Source organism: Pan paniscus, chromosome 3 (genome assembly GCF_029289425.2).
Source record: "Pan paniscus chromosome 3, NHGRI_mPanPan1-v2.0_pri, whole genome shotgun sequence".
In the NCBI taxonomy this organism is placed as follows: domain Eukaryota; kingdom Metazoa; phylum Chordata; class Mammalia; order Primates; family Hominidae; genus Pan; species Pan paniscus.
In genome coordinates this window covers 121,319,338-121,341,440 of record NC_073252.2, presented here as the reverse complement: position 1 = coordinate 121,341,440, position 22,103 = coordinate 121,319,338, and the positions used below count along the sequence as shown (strand labels likewise).

Here is a 22,103-nt window from a genome sequence, read left to right as displayed (position 1 = left end):
TCATTATGACATTTAAAAACTAAGTGACTGACTTGGCCAATGTTAAGAAACCAACTCACTGAAACTAGTTTTAAAAAAGGGAGTTGGTGGCCGGGCACGGTGGCTCACGCCTGTAATCCCAGCACTTTGGGAGGCCGAGGTGGGTGGATCATGAGGTCAGGAGATCAAGATCATCCTGGCTAACACGGTGAAACCCCATCTCTACTAAAAATACAAAAAATTAGCCTGGCATGGTAGTGGGCACCTGTAGTCCCAGTTACTCGGGAGGCTGAGGCAGGAGAATGGCGTGAACCCAGGAGGTGGAGCTTGCAGTGAGCTGAGATCACGCCACTGCACTCCAGCCTGGGCAACACAGCGAGACTCCGTCACAAAAAAAAAAAAAAAGGGGGGGGGGAGTTGGGGTCAATATAGATCTAGCATCCATCTGGCCTTCCCTATGCAAACTGTCCCTCAGAATAATCAAACAGCTAATATAATAGAAAGTATTCCAGCAAATAAATGGAGAAGAAATGATAAAATGGAATACCACCAATCTAGATAATAATCATCAAAGCTACTAATGTCACAAAATGGAGAAATACAGATATTATGTGCATTCTATGAAGAAGAGTGTGATTCTTTTTAAGTCTTTTTAGCAATATTTACAGAAATATTTATAAATAATATGACAGAATATCTGTGTGTTGTGAGGTAATGACATAACAAAAAAGGAAACTACAGACTAATATCCCTGATGAACATAAATATAAAAATCCTCAACAAAATACCTGCTAACTGAATCCAACAGCATATCAAAAAGATAACACACCATGATCAAGTGGGTTTCACACCATGAATGCAGGGATGGTTTAACACATGCAAGTCAATAAATGTGATACATCACATAAACAAAATTTAAAACAAAAATAATATGATCATGTCAATAGATGCAGAAAAAGTATTTGACAAAATCGAGCACCCCATTATGATTAAAACCCTCAGCAAAATTGGCGTAGAAGGGAGATACCTCAAGGAAATAAAACTCATCTATGACAAACACACAGCCAACATTATACTGAATGGGGAAAAGTTGAAAGCATTCCCCCTGAGAACTGGAACAAGATAACAATGCCCACTTTCACCACTTCTATTCAATATAGTACTGGAAGTCCTACCCAGATCAATCAGACAAGAGAAAGAAATAAAGGGCACCCAAACCACTAAAGAGGAAGTCAAACTGTCAGTGTTCACCAATGATATGATTGCATACCTAGAATACCCTAAAGACTCACACAAAAAGGTCCTAGATCTGATTAATGAATTTAGTAAAGTTTCAGGATACAAAATCAATGTACACAAATAAGCAGCACTGCTATACACCAACAACAAGCAAGCTGAGAAACAAATCAAGAACTCAATTCATTTTACAACAGCTGCAAAATAAAATAAAATAAAATACTTAGGAATATACCTAACCACGGAGGTAAAAGATCTTGACAAGGAAGTCTTCAAAACGCTGGTGAAAGAAATTATCGATGACACAAATAAATGGAAACACATCCCATGCTCATGGATGAGTAGAATCAATATTGTGAAAATGGCCACACTGACAAAAGCAATTTACAGATTCAATGCAATTCCTATCAAAATACCATCATCTTCGTTCACAGAACTAGAAAAAACAATTCTAAAATTCATATAGAACAACAACAAAAAAAAGCCCACATAGCCAAAGCAATACTAAGCAAAAAGAACAAATCTGGAGGCATCACTTTACCCAACTTCAAACTATACTACAAGGCTACAGTTACCAAAACAGCATGGTACTGGTATAAAAATAGACACATAGACTAATGGAACAGAATAGAGAACCCAGAAATAAAGCCAAATACTTACAGTCAACTGATCTTTGACAAAGCAAACAAAAACATAAAGTGGGGAAAGGACACCCTATTGAACAAATGGTGCTGACATAATTGGCAAGCCACAAGCAGAAGAAGGAAACTGAATCTTCACCTCTTGCCTTATACAAAAATCAACTCAAGATGGACCAAAGACTTGAATCTAAGACCTGAAACTGTAAAAATTCTAGAAGACAACATTGGAAAAGCTATTCTACACACTAGCTTAGGCAAAGAGTTCATGACCCAGAACCCAAAAGCCAAATGCAACAAAAACAAAAATAAATAATTGGGACCTAATTAAACTGAAAAGCTTCTGCATAGCAAGATAAATAATGAGCAGAGTAAACACACAACCTACAGAATGGGAGAAAATATTTGTAAACTACGAAGCTGACAAAGGACTAATATCCAGAATCTGCAGCAAGAAAAAAAACAAATAATCCCATCAAAAAGTGGGCAAAGGTTAAGACTAGACAATTCTCAAAACAAGATATATAAATGGCCAACAAACATAGGAAAAAAATGTTTAACATCACCAATTATCAGGGAAATCCAAATTAAAACCACAATGAGATACCATCCTACTCCTGCAAGAATGGTCATAATTTAAAAATCAAAAAATAATAGATGTTGGTGTGAATGTGATGAAATAGGAACACTTTTACACTGCTGGTGGGAATGTAAACTAGTATAACCACTATGGAAAACAGGACGGAGATTCCTTAAAGACCTAAAAGTAGAACTACCATTTGATCCCTCAATCCCACTACTGGGTATCTGCCTAGAAGAAAAGAAGTCATTACATGAAAAAGACACTCGCACACTCATGTTTATAGCAGCACAATTTGCAAATGCAAAAATATGGAACTAGTCTAAATGCCCATCAACCACCCAGTGGATAAATAGAATGTGAGATAGATAGATAGATAGATAGATAGATAGATAGATAGATAGATAGATAGATAATGGAATACTACTCAGCCATAAAAAATGAATGAAATAATGGCATTCACAGCAACCTGGATGGAGTTGGAGACTATTATTCTAAGTGAAGTAACTCAGGAATGGAAAACCAAATATCGTATGTTCTCACTTATAAATGGGAGCTAAGCTATGAAGATGCAAAGGCATAAGAATGATATAATGGATTCTGGAGACTTGAGGGCAAGAGTGGGGCAGAGGTGAGTGATAAAAGACTACAAATTGGGTACAGTGTTCACAGCCCGGGTGACGGGTGCACCAAAATCTCAGAAATTGCCACTAAAGAACTTACTCATGTAACCAAAAACTACCTGTAGCCCAAAAACTATTGAAATAATGACCAAAAAAAGGGGTGTGTGTGTGTGTGTGTGTGTGTGTGTGTGTGTAATAATCCAGGAAAGGGGCTGGGCAACCAGGGAAGTAGGTAGAAATATAGATAAAATAAGATTGGCCATGAGTTAATGATTGCTGTCAGTGTGGGAGATGGGTAAATGGGGAGGTCCATTGCACTATTCTCCTACCTTTATGTATGTTTGAAATTTTTATTACTAATAATAAATTTTTAATTGATTAGGCTTTGAAGCCAAATTGCCTGGGTTTGAATCCCAATTCAACTATTTAATAGCCATATAACCTTGAGCAAATTAAAGCAAGTTGTGAAACCTCTCTGTAACTCAGCTTCCCTATCTATAAAATAGGAGTGATACAAAGTCATTACTTCAATGGGTTGTTATGAAGATTAAGTGAAGTAATGTATGTAAGGTACTTAAAACAATTCCTGACATATAGTAGACACTTAAATGCTAGCTATTATAGTGTTCAGGGTCCACAAAATTGGTTGAAACCCTGACTTAGAATTTCTGGGCATTCAAACCCGTAAGACTGGCTCATGAGAAATCATTATTACTTCTCAATGAGGAGCACAATATAAATCCAACAACTTCCTTCTCTCACACACAACAGCTAAATAAGACTACGAAGACTGGTCAATCTTTCAATGCTCAACATTTTGACACTCTCTGCTGCTCCCAGTAGAGGCTTCAGGTCAATGTCACATTCTTATCTGTACTCCCCATGAAACCGCTGGGTTTCTTCTCTTACCACCACCTTTAGGGGGCAGCCCATAAGTATCTCGCTGAGACCTCTAGTGGTTGTGTTGGTTAGCAGAAAACACAGTGGACAGGAGTCAAAAGCCCTAGCTAGATTCTTACACTGTCTTTGTTCCTGAATCGCTGTATGACCTTGAAGAATCGCTTGGTCTTCCCAGAATTTAGATAACATAATGTTGACAACATTTTTGGAACTCTTGTCTTAAAATTCTCTTTAGAGACTATTAGAAAATTATTTGGAGCACCTTTTGCTAACGGCTAAGTCTTCAGCCTTTGAGGGTAAAATCATACTTACAGACAAGATCATTTGAATGAAATGCACAATAAAGCTGTCTCTGGTTTAAAACCAGATGTAACTATTAATAATGGAGACAATTTATTTTAAAAAGCATAGATTGACTTTTTAAAACATTCTAAAAGAAAGGCAGTAACAGAATTCTCAGATCAAATGTAAATAGTTTCTTTAGAAGATGTCTGCAGAGAACTTTTGGGGGGTGATGTTTATTAATTTTTCTTTAAACCAAGTTCATTAGTTTTAAATCTCACCTTAAGCAGAATCATAGTCTTTCATTTACAAAACACTTGGATGTATGGGTTTTGTCCTTTGTGCAGATGTAGTTATATAGGTTAAATTACAAATCAAAAATCATCAGATTATTTGTATTTCAATTAAACAGCTTAAAGAAACTCATAGGTACAAGTAGGAGCTAGGTCAGTTGTGTTGCACCCTGTGTGAAATGGAACTAATAATAGTGTCTCTACGGCCGGGCACAGTGGCTCACACCTGTAATCCCTATGCTTTGGGAAGCTGAGGTGGGAGGATAAGTTGAGCTCAGGATTTGGAGACCAGCCTGGGCAACATAGGGAAGCCAAGTCTCTACAAAAAAGAAAATGTAATAAGCCAGGTATGGTGGCATACACCTGTGGTACCAGCTACTTGGGAAGCTGAGGTAGGAAGATGGTTGGGCCCAGGAGGTCAAGGCTGCAGTGAGTCATGACCGTGCCACTGCACACCAACCTGGGTGACAGAGTGAGACCCTATCTCAAAAACATTTTAAAAATAGATAAGTCATTGAATGTGGGCTAATTTTTTTAATTTTTTAAAAATTAAAGGTTTTTTAAGGATTAAATGAGTTAATATATATAAAGTATTTAGATAGCTTATAATAAAAGTCAAGTAAGTATTAACTACTATGAACTTTATGAATATTTCACTGTTTCCAGTTCTCAAAAATGTAAATATCTCATTTAGTTTCATTTTTCATTCATCCTGCTTATGGCAAATGTGGATTCATATCACTGAGTGCACACACATTTTTGAGGATTTGAAATGCTCTTCAAGTTTTTTCCATACTTAGGCAGAGCATTCTTATCTAGATAGATAAGCTTGTATGCAAATAAATTGGTTTCTACTAAAGGGCTCCAACCCATCCATTAATCATGGGATAACTATATACTTACAGTTTTCAAGAAAACAGCTATAAATATCTATCCATCAACAAATATTCACTGCATGCCAGCTATATCCAAGGAACATGTTGGGAGCTGTGGAAATACAAGGAAGGAAAAGTCATGAGCCTCATCCTCAAGAAGTCTGCCAGTTGAAGAAAGGAGGAAAATTTGCATACGGAGATGAATGGCTGTTTAAGAGAGCACATGGTAAGTGCTAAGTGACCAGGCACAGCGTCCACCCATAATGATATATTTAGTAGAACACAGGCACGTAGGTAAAGAAATCCCTGAAGATTAGGGTGATTCAAACATCCTTTCAGAGGAGATGGACTTAAGCCAAGGATTAAGGGATGAGTAAGATTCCAAAAAAGGAGGGAGAAAGGCATGAACAAAGGTGAAGATAGATTTTTAGTTGACAATGGGAGGTCTACACTGCCAAGGCAGAGCTGGTTTAAAGAAATTGTGGGAGAGTCAGCACAGGTATTGAGACTCTTGAAGACCAACCTAAAGAATTTCGACTTTATAAGTGATATGGAATAGCGGTTTTTGAACGATGCTTTGACATGAGTAAAGTGGTATTTTATTTTATATTTTTTAATTTTTTTTTGAGATGGAGTTTCACTCTTGTTGTCCAGGCTGGAGTGCAATGGCGCAATCTCGGCTCACTGCAACTTCCGCCTCCCAGGTTCAAGCGATTCTCCTGCCTCAGCCTCCTGAGTAGCTGGGATTACAGGTGGCTGCCACCACCCCCAGCTAATTTTTTTGTATTTTTAGTAGAGATGGGGTTTCACCATGTTGGCCAGGCTGGCCTCGAACTCGTGAACTCAGGTGATCCACCGGCCTCGGCCTGCCAAAGTGCTGGGATTACAGGTGTGAGCCACCTCTCCCAGCTGTAAAGTGGTATTTTAAAACTTTTTCTAGATTTGGGGTCCATATAGTCTCCTATGGCTGAATCATCTGTGGATATAGGTATTTATATTCCCTTCTCTCCAATTTTCAAGAATTTTGTGGTCCATTTGCCTATGTTTACAGCACCTTTGGTTCATATAATCCCTCAGATTTGAGTTCATCTTTCCAAAACAGGAGAAGATTAAGGTAACAGACATGAGATTTGCTGCAAACTCTCTTCCCACACCCAGATTGATATACCTAATATATATCTTCCATAAATTTATGCTCTTATAAACACAGCAATCATATACATATATATGAGATTATTTTATTATCAGTGTCAGATTTACAAAAGCAACATGCAATACATGTGCTTTACATTGTGTGTTGGCCACTAACTTATGCACCATGAAAATGCCTCCAAGTGATTTTTAAGTCATTCTCTTTACTATTTCATGAGGTAAGAATAACTATTATTTATTGAATTACAATGTGCCAGGCACTGTTCCCACATATGTTACCTATATCATTTCATTTGAGTCTCACAAAACCTTATGAGATTGGTGTCATTATTGTCCTCGTTTTATAGATGAGAAAACTAAGACACAGGGGCTAAACATCTTTCCCAGGACCATTCATTGTATGTCTAAGATGAACACAGAAATGGATTACAGCCCAGGCATCCGACACTAAAGCCATACCATTAACCATTGTGCCACACTGCTTAGCCCAGTAGTGGTGTAGGTCCTAATCAGCCCCTCACTAATGGACATTCTCTTTGATTCTGGATTTTTGCCACCATAATACTGCTGCAATAAATATCCTTGGTCATACATCCTGATCTATGGGTGTTTTTATTTCTTTCATTCAACTAATATTTACTGAATGCCTCATCAGTGCCAGGGACTATTCTGGATGCTGGAGTTCCAGTGATGAATAAGACAGATGAGGTCCTTGTTTTCACAGAGCTCACATTCTGGTGGGAAGACAATAAATGAATGAATCAATCAACAAATGAGGGAATAAATGAAGAATATGAAAAATAGGAGATAATGGTAAGTCATATACAGAGAGTTAAAATAGGGTAATGCAATATAGGCAGCCACTTGGTAATAACTATAGATATTTTTAATATGATACAGACCTCCAAATATGAGATTGCTAGGCTGAAAGGATATATTTTCAGTTTTTAATAATTATTGTTACTTTGCTTTCCAAAAGGCTTAATAATTCTCATTTCTACCAACAATAAAAATACAGATTTTATTATTATTTCTTTTTCTTTCTGGACACAGAGTCTTGCTCTGTTGCCCTGGCTGGAATGTAGTGGCACAATCTCAGCTCACTGCAACCTCCACCTCCTAGGCTCAAGTGATTCTCTTGCCTCAGCCTCCCAAGTAGCTGGGACTACAGGCACGTGCCACCACTCCATTAATTTTTTGTATTTTAGAAGAGATGGGGTTTCACCATGTTCGCCAGGCTGATCTCAAACTCCTGAGCGCAGGCAATCCACCCACCTCAGCCTCCCAAAGTGCTAGGATTACAAGTATGAGCCATGGCGCCTGGCCAGAAATATAGATTTTTTTAAATAAACTTTTTTTGTCTTCCTTCTATGATACTAAGAGAACTTGAAAAAATTCTTCCTTCTCAATAACTATACTGACCTATTTCAAATTCAACATAAATGTATATCAGCTACAAGGTAAATCTCATTTTCTATACATATATATATATATATATGAAATCAAGAATGTGCATCTCACTGAACACTCTCAAAGAAATGTATGTGCTTGCTGCTTGTCGATAAGTCGGGGGGGTAGAGAATGGTCTTGTCTCATGTTCTTAGTACAGACAGTGGAAGAGTTAACATTTCTTAAAGATAGTGGATCACATTTAATTTTTAGAAAACAGCAAGGAAGCAAGTCTAATAAGTTGAAAGGGACTCCTATAAAGAAAAATCTTGATAAACATTAAAAACAACCCTTGAGAGGCTGAAGTATTTTCAGGAGTAGCCATCAAAAGAATACCACAGAATCTATCACCCATAGCCTACGCAGTTAGACTTTCCCATCACATCCCCTTTCCTTGTTTATAGACCTGCCTGGTTATCACCAGTTCTAGGGGACTGTCATTATTTCAAGGACTCGTAAATATGCAACAGGTATTTCATGGGAGAAAATGCAACTGAATAACTTCTAACCACCCTAAGAAAGAGACAGGAGAGGCGTCTGTCTGGCTCTCACCAGTCTCCCGACCCCTTCACCCATTCTAAGGAAAAGCAAGGAGGCAGCACTCAGACCTGGCTTCTCTGCAGAATACCCTGCCAATCCAGAGAGAGGGGATGACAGCATCCATATCTAAATCTAACCTCTCACTTTAAAGGTCTGCACGTTTTTTGTGTGCAGGAAGGCAGGGTTTTATTTTAACCATGTTTCACAAGCAAAAGCAATGGAAAGAATTCCATGCCTAATCTTTGTTTTTCCTCCCTTGAAATTTGATCATATTCCTAACTTTAGTCATACTGCCTGGTTTCCTTTCCTTAATGGAGTGAAATTTATGTCTGTGATTAGAGAATTGGCTTGGGAAAACCATTTGCCTTTTAAAAGTTATATGTTTTAAGAATAATAGATATGGAAATCCTGGAAGAAACCCAGTGTGCTTTGGATGTTAATACAGACATCATAATGACTTGCTATTTCTATCCCCAGTTAGTAAGTAATGGGCGTATTAAATTTATTGAGGATGGGGAGGAGGATGAAACTTTGAATTGAAAAATTTTCACAAAGAGCATAGTGATAAATTTAGTTACAGCCTACATGTACAGCTTTTTGACTAAAATATCTGAGGATTATTTTGAAAATAAAGAATAAGGTGACAGTCATTAAAAAGTTTTGCTGGAAGTGCATTTACTGTGTGATCCTTGAACTCTAGCATTCATAGTCACAGGGAAAAAGTAATCAGATGTTCCTTGCTTTATGCCATAGATATAGTCCTTAATTCAAACATATTTTCAATGTATCAGGGAAAGTCACTAAAAATGAAGCAATGTGGTCCATCCTTAAGGGGACAAGGGACAAGGCAACAAAATGACCTTCACCAAATCACAAACAGGCTAAATTCCCCCTAGTTGGAAGCTGCAGGGAAGGAGCAAGAGCTCCGTCCTCATAGCTGCACAAACCAGGGTGTAAATCCCTCTACATTCTTGCTGTGTGGCTTAGAGCAAGTTACCTAATATTCCTGAGCTTCATCTGCAAAATGGGGTGTTATCAGTACCTCACTTCTGAGGGGTTTATGAAGGTGAAATGAGATCATGTATGTAAAACAGGGAAGGCATTTATTTCATTTTGGTTCCCTCCTTCTTCCCACCCAGTTGTTAGCCTGGCTTTGAGATCACTGAATCGGAAGAAAGGAGCCCAACAGAAAAAGAAGAGTTGGATATCGGGTAAAAATGAAGGGCTGCTTGGGAGTGGTCAGTACTGATTTGGCAGAACAAAGAACCAAAGAAATGCCACCCATACCTGAAACACAACCTGCAGCCAGCCCTCTGCTGCAGAGAGAAAATGCTTTAGTAATATGAATAATTGGCTCCTAATGCTTTTCATTTCTGAGTTTTTCTAATCAAGACATACTCATTCATTTACTACCCGCTGCATATAGCTTTGTGCTACTGTAAATATACTGTTTATGTCACTCACTTCAATACTGATCATTTAAATGTTAAAGGTCTGTGATAGTCCTTACCCAAAAAAAGTCAAAATATTTATTAATTTTTTTACAACATGATAGTTTCAAAAATATGGTCCATGATATCCTAAGCATAACAAAAAAGAAAAACTGTATGACCCCAAGCAGTTGATGTAACATAAAAATTTTCAAATTCTCAAATATCACTATCACATAACATCCTCTTCCTTATAGGAAAGTATATTTGAAAAGTCTAGGTGTAAGTGACCCTGTAGGTTTTTGTTTTTTGTTGTTTTTTTTTTAGAGACAGAGTCTCACTCTGTTACCCAGGCTGGAGTGCAGCAGTCATGCAATCATAGCTCACTGCAACCTTGAACTCTAGGCTCAAGCAATCCTCCCACCTCAGCCTCTCAAGTAGCTGAAACTACAGGCACTCGCCACCATGCCTGGCTACATCTTATTTTTTGTAGAGAGAGGGTCTCACTATGTTGCCCAAGCTGGTCTCAACCTCCTGGGCTCAAGCGATCCTCCCACTTTGGCCTCCCAAAGCACTGGGATTACAGGTGTGAGCCACTGTGCCCAGCCTTAGGCCTGTTAATAAGTTAATGAAATTTAAAATACAGAACTTAAAAGTGTGTAAAAATATTTTCTCACTAAGAACTTTCATATCTTCAGCCTTCATTTGTCATTTCCATCGAAGAAAGTCTCAAGTGACTTTGTTTAGAGGTCACTTTTCACAAAGGAACCAAATGTTGATCACGCCAGCAGAGTACTGGCTGCATCTATCAGGATGTGTGAAGAACAACAGTCGTGCTGAGGTGTGACCACTAAGGTGGCTGGGTAGTTTATTCACTGCACAAGGGCTTGCTGCCACACACAAGATGAAATTTCAGAGTTTTGGGTGCCATGGATATTGCAAATTATAATATGATGGACCTTTAGGATGCCTTATGAACAGATGAAGCTGCCAATGTTATCTCCATAAATGTCAAATGCCTAACATTATAGATATAGGAGGCAGGATGCAGTTAATCTTATCCCCCAATCACGAGCACATACAGGAACTGGCAGGAAGTAATACATGCTTTAAACCAATTTTAAGGCCACGATCTTTTGCAGATAGATGTCTGTATTCTTTTGAACAGAGATGTGTAGTAGTCAGATATATGTTGGGAAATCCATGTCCCTCCCCAAGAGACCTGTCTGATGATGAGAAAATTGTCTTTACTCAAGAATCTAAATTACCCAATTTCATTACACCATGGTGTGGACCATCAGCGGCCAAGTATAATTTTTAAATTCATCTTTCTTTGCTCTCCTTTTCCCTGAAACCTACCTACAGAGTCAGCTAGGTGCTTGGTTTTATAGACAATTTGTCACAGTTTTTTTTCCATAGCTAAAGATTAATAAATATTTGAGACTTTTTTTAGACAGGGTCTCGCTATATTGCCCAAGCTGGCATGCAGTAGCTATTCATAGGAACGATCACAGCAGCCTCAAACTCCTAGCCTCCAGTAATCCTCCTGTTTCAGCCTCCCAAGTAGCTGGGACTACAGGCTCACTCTGCACCTAGCTGAGACTCGTTTTTTAACTTCACATTGTAAAAAGCAAATAGTCAATTCATTCATGTAGGTTTTTTAAAAGCCAATTAAGTACATAAACCATTATTTGTGTAATACAAGTTCAAATAATGAAAAAGTCTCCTTTTTTAAAACCTTTAACTAGTTCTTTTGGCATCACATAGATACATATATAGATGGTTTCACATGGTTCCAATCCTCAAATAAAAATATTTAAATAAGATTTCATACTAACATGGCTTTATCCTGGCATTTCTTAAACAGATGCAGAAAAATTCCCTTCTAATAAATTATCTGCTCCCACTGCCGCCAACATCCACTCCATCACTACCACCAGCCCCAAATTGCTTTATTGCAGTAGAATTATGTTATAATGTTAAATTGCTATAATTCGGTTTCCAGGCTAGAGGAAAAGCAGCACATATAGTCAGTCTTTCAGAGGCACATTAGCGAATGAAAAGTATATTGCAGGAGAACTAAGGAAGTAAGTCAAGGAACTTTGTCGGGGAAGAAGGAAGTAACTCCTACAGGCTATTTACCCCTTTTACGCCACCCTCTTTGTGTATTCCTGGGGTTCGCTTTGGTTTGGGTATACAGATGTTTGAGGTAGTGAGTGATCATAATAAAAGGTGACTGCAACTTGATGACAGGGCTAAAGAATCTTGGAGAGTTCAGCTGTGCTCCACTACCTCTCTGTTCTCTCCCCAATTCCTAATGTCTTTCATGCTCAACTGAGTCCTTTCCATGTAAAGAGTGACTGATATGGGGACCACAGCAAACATTTTTGCAACACAATTTCTTGCTGTAGAAAAGCAGTTGTAATCAAAATCAATAAAGCACTATTCCTGTGAGCCTCTACGAGACATAGAAACGATATCATTCTACCCAACCCTTCTTTGAAGTGAGATTCCACCACTACCTACCCCTTCATTTAATAAAGATTCATTTTGAATTATTATGCATCGAGTCCTCTGATAGACACAGGGCAGGGAGAAGGGGAGAGACAAAGAGGAAATGACAAGAATGTGGGCCTTGCCATCAGTGTTCTGGGAAGGGGATGGTTGAGGGAATGAGGCATTGTAAGTAGAATGTAAAAATCTAACTTTTTGTAGTTCTTTTTCCCCTTTAATCAAGCCCACATGTTTAACACCAGGAACTAAATGTGGTGAGGAGAGAAGGATTATAAAAATGTTCACTTTCATCCTACAGATATGAGAAAACAAGAACATATTGCCATTACTCGACAACTTTATAGCTCCAAATAATGCTAGCATGCAGTAAATCAATGCAGGCTTTCGCTGGCTCATGGAATGCATACCTCACGTTTGCTCTGAGAGGGAGCCCGTGTGATTCCATCTAGTGCCAGGCTGCCAATGGCCCTAGACGGGATTGAGGAGAAGGGGCTGGGGTCGACAGGGGGAAGTGGGGGTCCAATCTGCTCTCAGAGCCAACAAAAGTCTCCAATCCCTAGTCCCTCAACAACCTTCCTTCTCTTCCTAAGGAATGACAGAAATCAGGAAATATTACTTCGGCTTGCAGGCTTCTGTCCTGGCCTATCAAACCCACAGAGAAGTCTCAGCAAATTACTGGAAACTGCACTTTGAACTTAGTCCCTGGCAAGCAGCCCAGTCAAACAGAAATGTAAAAGTTCCTTTCGTCCGCGGGGCCCCTGCACCAGGGTGTCCCTATAGACACTCTAGAGCTGATTGCAACAGGTTGGAATGAGGCCCCACGCCAGGAAAACAAGCCCTGACCAGTATGATTTCCTACTGCCTGTGTTGTTTCTTAAAAAGGTTTTTTTTGGCTTGTTCTCCCTCGTTTTGTTGGACTAGGTTACAGGCTCAGGTCCCATCGAGGAAAAGACTGGCACCATTTTCACAAAATGCTTAATCCTTGTTTAGTTCGAAAACTGCTCCATCAGCCCCACCAGTAAGTGTAGTCATGTTGGGGGGCAGCTAGGGGGAGACTGGTCAGGCCAGTTGCTAAGCAAATTCTTAGAACTCCCAGGGAATCGAGAAGTAATTAGCTTGTAAACCCTGCAGATATTTCTACCTCCGACAAGGGAGACAATATTTCTCTGCCCACAAGGCTTCACTACGTGGTACTAAAATAAACCAACAACAGGGACTGTCATGGAATGAACAGCCTCAGCCGTGCCCGGTCCCATAGCTACTTCTCCTTCATAAGAGGAAACAAAACATTGGCCTCTTTCTAACTGTTATATTTCTAAGAAAACTCAATTTGTACAAGCAAATAAACTGACTCATTATAAAACTAAGAGGTCAACAAGAGGCAGATAAAACTAAAGGTTAGACAGCTGGACAAACAAGCCTCTCTTCCAGCTGTAATGGGGAGCTCCTTTGGAGGAAGCAACAAGTGCCTTGGGGGATCCATCGTCAACCTGGGAAGAGGAGGGGGCAAGAGAAGAAAGAGGAGCTCCGGCACACTCAAAGCCCATTTTCTGTTGGATCAAACATTCCTTTCGGAAAAACTAAAACTGATGCAAATCATAGCCAGATCTGGCCAGCAGTGACCTAACTCTCTTAATGTGCAATTATTTTCACTGCTTTCTCATAATGGGTTATTTTTCTACATTTGTATTGTTACATATGCAAAGTGTAAACAGGGCAGTGATCTACTCTTCTGATAATTTTATAAAGAAAATTTCCCAAATGTGTTTTTTAAAGCCCTACATTCTCCCTAAAGGTTTCACATGGATTGGTAGAACCGCTTGTTTCATCTCTCAGCCCACAGCTTACCCCTTCCCTGCCTCCCTGACCTCCAACTGACCCAGTTCTGTAATAATCAACAGTCAATGAACACCACACAATTCAAAAAAAAAAAAAAAAATGCTATTGGGCAAAGTTGCAGTTAGGGCACTCCTGGTTAGCCCTGTCATTTTTGAGGGAGGTTCCCACAGGTTTTTTATTCTCATTGTTAATGCAGAACTTTTGCACAGCATTTTTCATCTCTCTCCCCCTCTCCTGCCTCCCAGTGGTTCTAGTAGAAGTAAGGTAAGAAAGAACAACAAACCCAAGTTTCATATCAAGTCTACAAAGATAGTATATTCAAGGTGAATCATTCTCTCATCCAAGTATTCAATGTACATTTATTATTATTCCCTCTAACAAAGCAAATATCACCATACATATATCCCTCTTAGTCTCTATGTCCTCATTTACAAAATAACCTGGTAGAAAAATACCTACCTCCTGGGGATGTTGTTCCAAGAGATGACAAGTGTGGGTGGTCACACCCAGCATGCAGGAGATTCCCTGGGAATAACTGCAAATAGAAGGCTGGATGCTAGATAAGAGGTGGGAGCTGGAGGGGGGCCTCTGGGTAGCAGAAGAACAAAGCCTGCTGGAGAGTATGAACTCCCTAAGAGAAAGGGCAAAGGGTGTAAAGCAGAATCAGGAACTTAGCTGGGTGGGTATCAGGAATTAGAGCAGTGTGAGCCGGGCACAGTTGTTCTGCCTGTAATCCCAACCACTCAGAGACTGAGGCCGGACAATAGCTTGAGGCCAGGAGTTCAAGACCAGCCTAAGCAACATAGTGAGACCCAGCCTCTAAAAGAAGAAAAAAAAAATTAGAGCAGTGCCTCTTGAACTCTGGTGAGTGAGAGAATCTCCAGGAGGGCTTGAAAAACAAGCAGACCCCTCTGCAGCTCCCACCCCTTCCCCAGAGGTTCAGATCCAGTCGGCCTGGCCAGACCCCAGGTGGTTCTGATGCGGGACATCCACAAACCCCACTGAGAAACACCAAATGAGAGAGTGCGAGAAAGAGGAAGAGGGTTAGGGTGAAGTGGAGGGGGATGGAAGGCAGCAAGAGACACCCTAGGAAATGGGCGAGCCTGGTGTGTAATAGCAGCACAGGCTCAAAGGAGGAGAGCACTTGCTAAGGGGCTGGAGTTGGGTTAGAACCAGCAGCCACAGGGAGGGCAAGAACACAGGACTCAGACAAGGCCTTGACTCTCTACAGGTTCAGTGGAGAGGTGGAAGGAGAAGATTATTTTGGTTTATGTTGTTAAATGCTAAAATTCTATTTAAAAAATACAATACCCAAGCAAGCATTTTAAAATTTGAATTATGCTGACAGGATATTCAAATGAAAGTACTCTGAAATTCAGATGAATCCAAGCTCCTTTCAGGAAAGAAGCTTCATTCAAGTAATTTAGGTGGTTGGCTGCCGAAGCCACACAACCAAATCATCATGATCTACATAGATCTAAAACCACCCTATGTACACTACTAACAACAGGTTATTCATCTGTAATCATCTACTTCTTCAATTTCTTACTTACGTTACTGACCCAAAACATGAACTTCTGTTCTAAGACACAGAGAAACAGAAAGCTAGAAGAGCTCAGGTTGCAAAGAAGGCCTCCATTTCATTTCAGCAATCCAAGGAGCCACTGAACTTCAGTTGTGTCAAATCACATGGAAAACTAGAACCATGTGGGTGATGACTAGCTACAAGTGAGGGGAAAATTCAGAATGCTTCCAAATCAAACTTTCCAATTCCCATCTCCACTCGTGGGGGACCATAGCCATCCTTCCGATAACAATAGGGGGAAAAATTGCATTTATAAGGCAACTTAAAAAAATTAATTGCCTTGTAGAGAAGGCAATACTAAGATCCTCAGAATAAAAGGAAAAGGGATGAAAATTTGGAGAAAAAAAATGTCTAGGAGATGCAGCATGTGACTAACAGGATTCCCAGAAAGAGAGACAAGACGATATCATGGAAGAAATTATCAAAGAAATAATGTGAGAAAATTCCCCATCAGGCCAGGCACAGTGGTTCATGCCTGTAATCCCAGCACTCTGGGAGGCCGAGGCAGGCGGATCACCTGAGGTCAGAAGTTCGAGACCAGCCTGGCCAACATGGTAAAACCCTGTCTCTACGAAAAATACAAAAATTTGCTGGATATGGTGGCACACGCCTATAATCCCAGCTACTTGGGAGGCTGAGGCAGAATTGCTTGAACCCAGGAGGCAGAAGTTGCAGTGAACCGAGATCACACCATTGCACTCCAGCCTGGGCGACAGAGCAAGACTCTGTCTCAAAAAAAAAAAAAAGAAAGAAAGTTCCCCATACCTAAGAGATATGAGTGAGGGTCCATTAGGTGGAAAGTATAATGAATAATAAAAGATTTACAGCAAAGCACTTCCATGTCAAATTGAGATGGTCCTGAAGCTTCTGAAAGAGAAAAAAGGCCACAAATAAAGGACAAGTAGTCAGATTGCTATCCCACCCCTCAGCAGCAATACCTGGAGCCATCAGGCAAGTGAACAACATCAGGCAAGCAAAATTTGAATGCCTTCAAAAATCTGAAGGAAAAGGCTATCCAACCTACATTGGATCTATAGTGTTAGTATCTAGGATCTATAGTGTTATTATCTAGGCATACTAGTAACTAACACTATACATTACACACAGACTGGGCAGAGACTACTCTCTCTTCTCTTGCTGAACATGTCTTTTTTGAGGCCTTTCCTTGGGATTATCTGACCCAGATTTTCTCACTTAAGGAGCTGCTTTTACCTAGGCAAGATACACTAGAAGCTTTCTCCATAATGCCCCATGTTCATGGACTTAAAGTCTGCTGCCAGAGCTCAAGAGCCCTTGCCTTAATTCTTAGTCTCTTGACCACCATTACTATTAACCTTGCTATGTGTCCCCAAGCCCCATCCAATTTCGCCCTCCCTTCCATATTTCCATTATAAGCTTTTCTCCTGGACCTAGGGATGCTGACTATGACTCTCTACTTACATCCCTCTTTAATACATGGGGCAGCCCTCACTTAGTCTGTTGCACTCAAACAATGGGTCCGAGACAGGAAAGATCAAGTGGAGCCAGGTTGAGGCTCAGAGCAAAAAGGAAATAAGGGATGCTACTAAGAAATGCCTCTGGACTACAATTGAAGAGCTTTCTGCTTTGTTCACATTTGAGCTCATTGGGGTGGAAGAACACATAGGTATTCTGGGCAAAAGTCCTTTTAAGAAATAGGCATTTTCCTGGAACATCATCTTTGTCATGACTCTCAGGATCCTTAAACCCAATGGTGGGAAAGAATTTCTCTGGAGTTTGGGTCCAGCAGAGAAGGGAAAAGGTAAACCCATTGCCTTACTCCATTATGATTAACAGAGTCCCCTAAGTAACAACTTATGAAGCCCAATAAAGCATCTGAGACATTAAGATTAAAAAAAGGTCAACTTTATATTTACTTAGAAATGTACAATACAAACTTCCCCAAGCTCCAGTCCTGGTGCAAATAAACTGCAGTTTGTTGGACAAACTCAACATGTCCAAAACCTAATTCATTACCTTCTTTCCTAAAACTCCAACGTCCTTACTTTAGTCAATGGCATCACCAGCATCCTCTTCACATGGTTCCCAAGCTAGGTGTGATTTTTGTATCCTCCCACTCCCTCACGCCAGCTGGCAAATCCCATCACACCTGGAGAATCCTGTCGGCCCTCCTCTGCATTGGCTTTCCCTTCTGTAACCTACCCATGTTCCCATGGTCACTCCATTTCAGGCCCTCATTCCCTCCAGGTAGACCATAGTTTTCCATCTACTGCCACTGAATAAATGAATCCAGAGCTGAGTTCCAGTCATTTCACACCTGTATGGGAGACCCCAGAACAGAACTCTTACTTTCAACTGAGTCACACTGCTGCTCATAATAAAGTCTATATTGGCCAGGCGCGGTGGCTCACATCTGTAATCCCGGCACTTTGGGAGGCCGAGGCGGGTGGATCACCTGAGGTCAGGAGTTCTAGACCAGGCTGGCCAACATGGTGAAACCTCGTCTCTACTAAAAATACAAAAATTAGCTGGGCATGGTGGCACATGCCTGTAATCCCAGCTACTCGGGAGGCTGAGGCAGGAGAATCACTTGAACCTGGGAGGCAGAGGTTGCAGTGAGCCAAGATTGTGCCATTGCACTCCAGCCTGGGCGACAGAGCGAGACTCTGTCTCAAAAAATAAATAAATAAAATAAATAATAACATCTATATTGTGACTCACATTCTGGCCAATGAAATGTAAAAATAATAATAATGATAACTTTTTTATTTTGAGATGAAATTTCACTCTTGTTGCCCAGGTTGGAGTGCAATGGTGCAATCTCAGCTCATCGCAACCTCTGCCTCCCAGGTTCAAGCGATTCTCCTGCCTCAGCCTCCTGAGTAGCTGGGACTACAGGCATGCGCCACCACGCCCAGCCTTCTTCCTCTTTCTTCTATCCTGCAATGCAAGCATGGTGGGTCGGTCCAGCAGTCATTTCAGACCATGAGGTAACTGAAGATTAAAGCCTGTTCCACTAGAACAGAAAAGCAGAAAAATAGGAGAAGCCTGGATCCCTGCATGACTGCATGGAGCTGACACACCTGCTCTGAACTGCCCAACTCCAGAGTCTTGTACATGAGAATAACTCATCTGTACTTCAGCCACTATTTCTCAGGTCCCTGTACTCACAGCTGCATGTAAAACATAACTGACAAAATTGTGCTCTCAAAAATCATTGGTGGCTCCCAAATTCCAATGAAACAATGCCCAGATTCCTGGTCTCACAGCACCATAGCAATCCCAAATCTGGACTTAAATTTCATTTCCAATCTTGTCTTCCACTCCTTTTCCTCTTGCAATTAATAATCTAGCCAAATGAAACAACTGTGATTCCCAAGGCACATGGCTATCACCAACTGTGTTAATAGAATTGCAGATCTTTCAAGCTGAAGAGGAACAGGACCTCAGCAAGCCTCTAGAGCAGGGGCTTTATGACAGTGTTTATCAGTGAACGGTAAACTAAAACCTTACACAAAACTCCAGATGTAAAAGATTTTTAAACAGCAGGGTACTCTGATTTTAAAACCACAGGTCTGGTCCAAATCTTATTTTATTTCCATATAGGTGAGGAAACTGAGGCTCACATGGGTGGAAGTGGGTATAATTGGTCCAAGGCTGGTTAGTAGCAGGCCTAGAACTAGAAAACAGGCTTCCCAATACCTACTCTGTCTTTTCCATTATTTTTAGTAATAAATGATGCCAAGAGAGGTACTCAATCAAAGTAAAACTTAGTAGCAGGTCTTCCAATGCCCATCTTTCCAGTTAAGAGAAGAGGGACTTATAGTAAATAGGGATTTCCAGGCCTTTTCAATTTCTGCCAACTAGGGTAACTAGGGATACATCATAAAGCATCTTGGGGTTAAGTCCTATCAATCTGGAATTTTTCAAACACCAGAACATTTCCAATTTAGACCCATGCCCAGCAGAGCTGATGTAATTAGCCCAGCATCCAGAGAAGTGAGATTATATGCCAGGTCAGAGGATGCGTCTCCTCATGATACTCATAAAATCCTATTGGCAGGTGTTCACACTATTAAAAAATATCAAAATGTTGCCTTGCCTGGAAAAACCAGGCAAGTTTGGCTCTTTAGTCATCATGAGGGAGTTCAACAACCATATGTGGCAAGTTGAGCTGAAGATGCCTATGCCGTCAGACCCGCCAAAGGGTACTGGGAAAACCTTGATTCTACCTGAGTGCATGTAAGGAAAGTCACTACTCTATGTAAATCAGAGGATGAATGCATCACTGAAGACACTTTCTTCAGTGAATCATTCAAGAAAGGATTTCAGAGAAGATCAAGACCGATTTCAACAAGGTGAAGTTCTGCTTTGATATTTATCTGTTTCAAATTAGGTCTCTTCTCTCCACTTGGATTATAAAACCACAAAGGAGAGGACAAAGTGTATGCCATAAGATAAACATTGTCTAAGGAGAAATTAAATGGGACGCGTTGTTGAGGACAGAACAGAGGAAGGGGAAGAAACAGAACTTCTGTAGGGTACCTGGGGGCAACGGTGGCTGATGAAAGTTCTCACATGTGACCCTCGACAGTATCCCTGCTTCTCAGAGAGAGGGCAAGGAGAACTGAGGCAGAATGAAACCGGCCGCTCACCTTCACTGAATAGAACCTGATTGGGGCATGCACAGGCTGCTAGTTCCTCTGGAGTCTGACAGATCTGCATCATAACCTGACTGCTGCACACTATGTGACCTGGGGAGAGTGACCTCTCTAAAACGTCTGTGAAATGGAGATGATAATATAGTACCTACCCGATGGGGTTGTTAGGAGGAATAGCGCCTGGCACACGGGAAGTACTCAATGCATCCCCAATACATGCTAACTACTGTCACGATTTACACTCATATATCCATCTCCCCAGATAACCCATAAATACCTTAAAAGCAGACACCATGCCCTTACTTCCCCACAGTTCACAGAATCCATACTAGATGCTTTAAAAGTGTTGGTTGATTGATTAATGGACACTGGAAGAGGAGACTGAGCTCCTTAGATTACATGTGACAGCATGTTCCAGTTCTCAAAGAAACTCCCTACAAGCCCTTTATTTGGGCAGAAAGCAGCAAATTCTTGCACCCTTAAAGTATATCAAAGTGTCCCCCACTTTCCCCATTTCATAGATCAAAGAAGAAATCTGTCAGGAACAAACGAGGGACCGCGAGAGCCAGGGAAATGGACAGGAGGGACAGGCCTCCCAGCCGAGGCCTGCAGCTCGGGCTCCTGCCAGGTCGGCTTTGCCCTCCCCGTGTGCAGCCTCCGCGTTCAGACTTGTGCAGCAGCTCCCATAAAACCCGCTCCGCCTTTTCCTCCTGGAGCTCGTCCTTCCTTTGTCTTGCAGCTCAGTTCACGCCATAAAACCCCATGGCCAATCGTGCCTTTTCATTTGGAATGATCAAAGTGGTAGCTGTCTGATGTAGAAGCAAGCACCTTTTAAATAAATACATGTTTTTAATTCGGATTCAAAACACTACCTTGGGCTCACCTGTCCCCTAGTTTTCTGAACAAGGTATGCATTTCCCCGGTGCAGGCAGGAAAGGTCACGTGGTCGCGCCTTCGCAGCAGCAGGCCGCCGCCTATCCCGTCTGGGGAATCAGGTTACCTGGAATGTCGGGCCACTTCTCAGAGTCTGGGTAGAGGCCGGAAGGACTGGGTGCGGGGAGTGGAGGACTGTGGGGAGACTGGGTGGAGAAACCAGAAACCTGGGAGGAGGAAAACAGGTTTCCCTTTCTAGGGCGCCTGTGCTGCAGGCACATGTAGTTGGGGGCTGGAGGGGGGAGGGCGGGGTGAAATACCAGTTACTTCTGTTTGTCTTGAAACAAAGAAAGAAGAGGCGGGAGGTGCATTTTTTGCCTGCAAATATATGTGAAGTGCACACCTGAAGTTGTACTGGGTGAGGACCTAAGTCATTGGCACCCACACCGTAGTGGGACAAATCAGAAGGGTCATTGTATAAGCAGTGGCTACTGAGAATGGCTGTATAATAGGCGTATTATAAAATGCACACCTGGCTCCTGCAACACTGGGGAGTGAAAAACTACTCTCAGAGAGCCATCGAGTGAGCAATAGGATGAAGGTCTTCCGTTGTGTCAGAACAAGGTTGTGCACAATATACAATTCCAGGCATTGTGCAAGTTCTTCACAGAGCCC

At 41.0% G+C, this 22,103-nt stretch overlaps 1 long non-coding RNA gene across 3 annotated transcripts in view; it reads right to left on the bottom strand.

Moving 5' to 3' along the window:
• LOC117980058 (uncharacterized) overlaps positions 1-22,103 on the bottom strand; it is a 334,342-nt gene that overhangs the window by 262,102 nt on the left and 50,137 nt on the right. For 2 of the 3 annotated variants that reach the window (XR_004671184.4, XR_010112019.1), the window contains exon 2: positions 5,435-5,518. This is a non-coding gene — a long non-coding RNA (uncharacterized LOC117980058). Of the gene's footprint in view, positions 1-5,434; positions 5,519-14,789; positions 15,638-22,103 lie in introns of those variants that run through there. The other variant, XR_010112020.1, reaches the window with a different exon arrangement.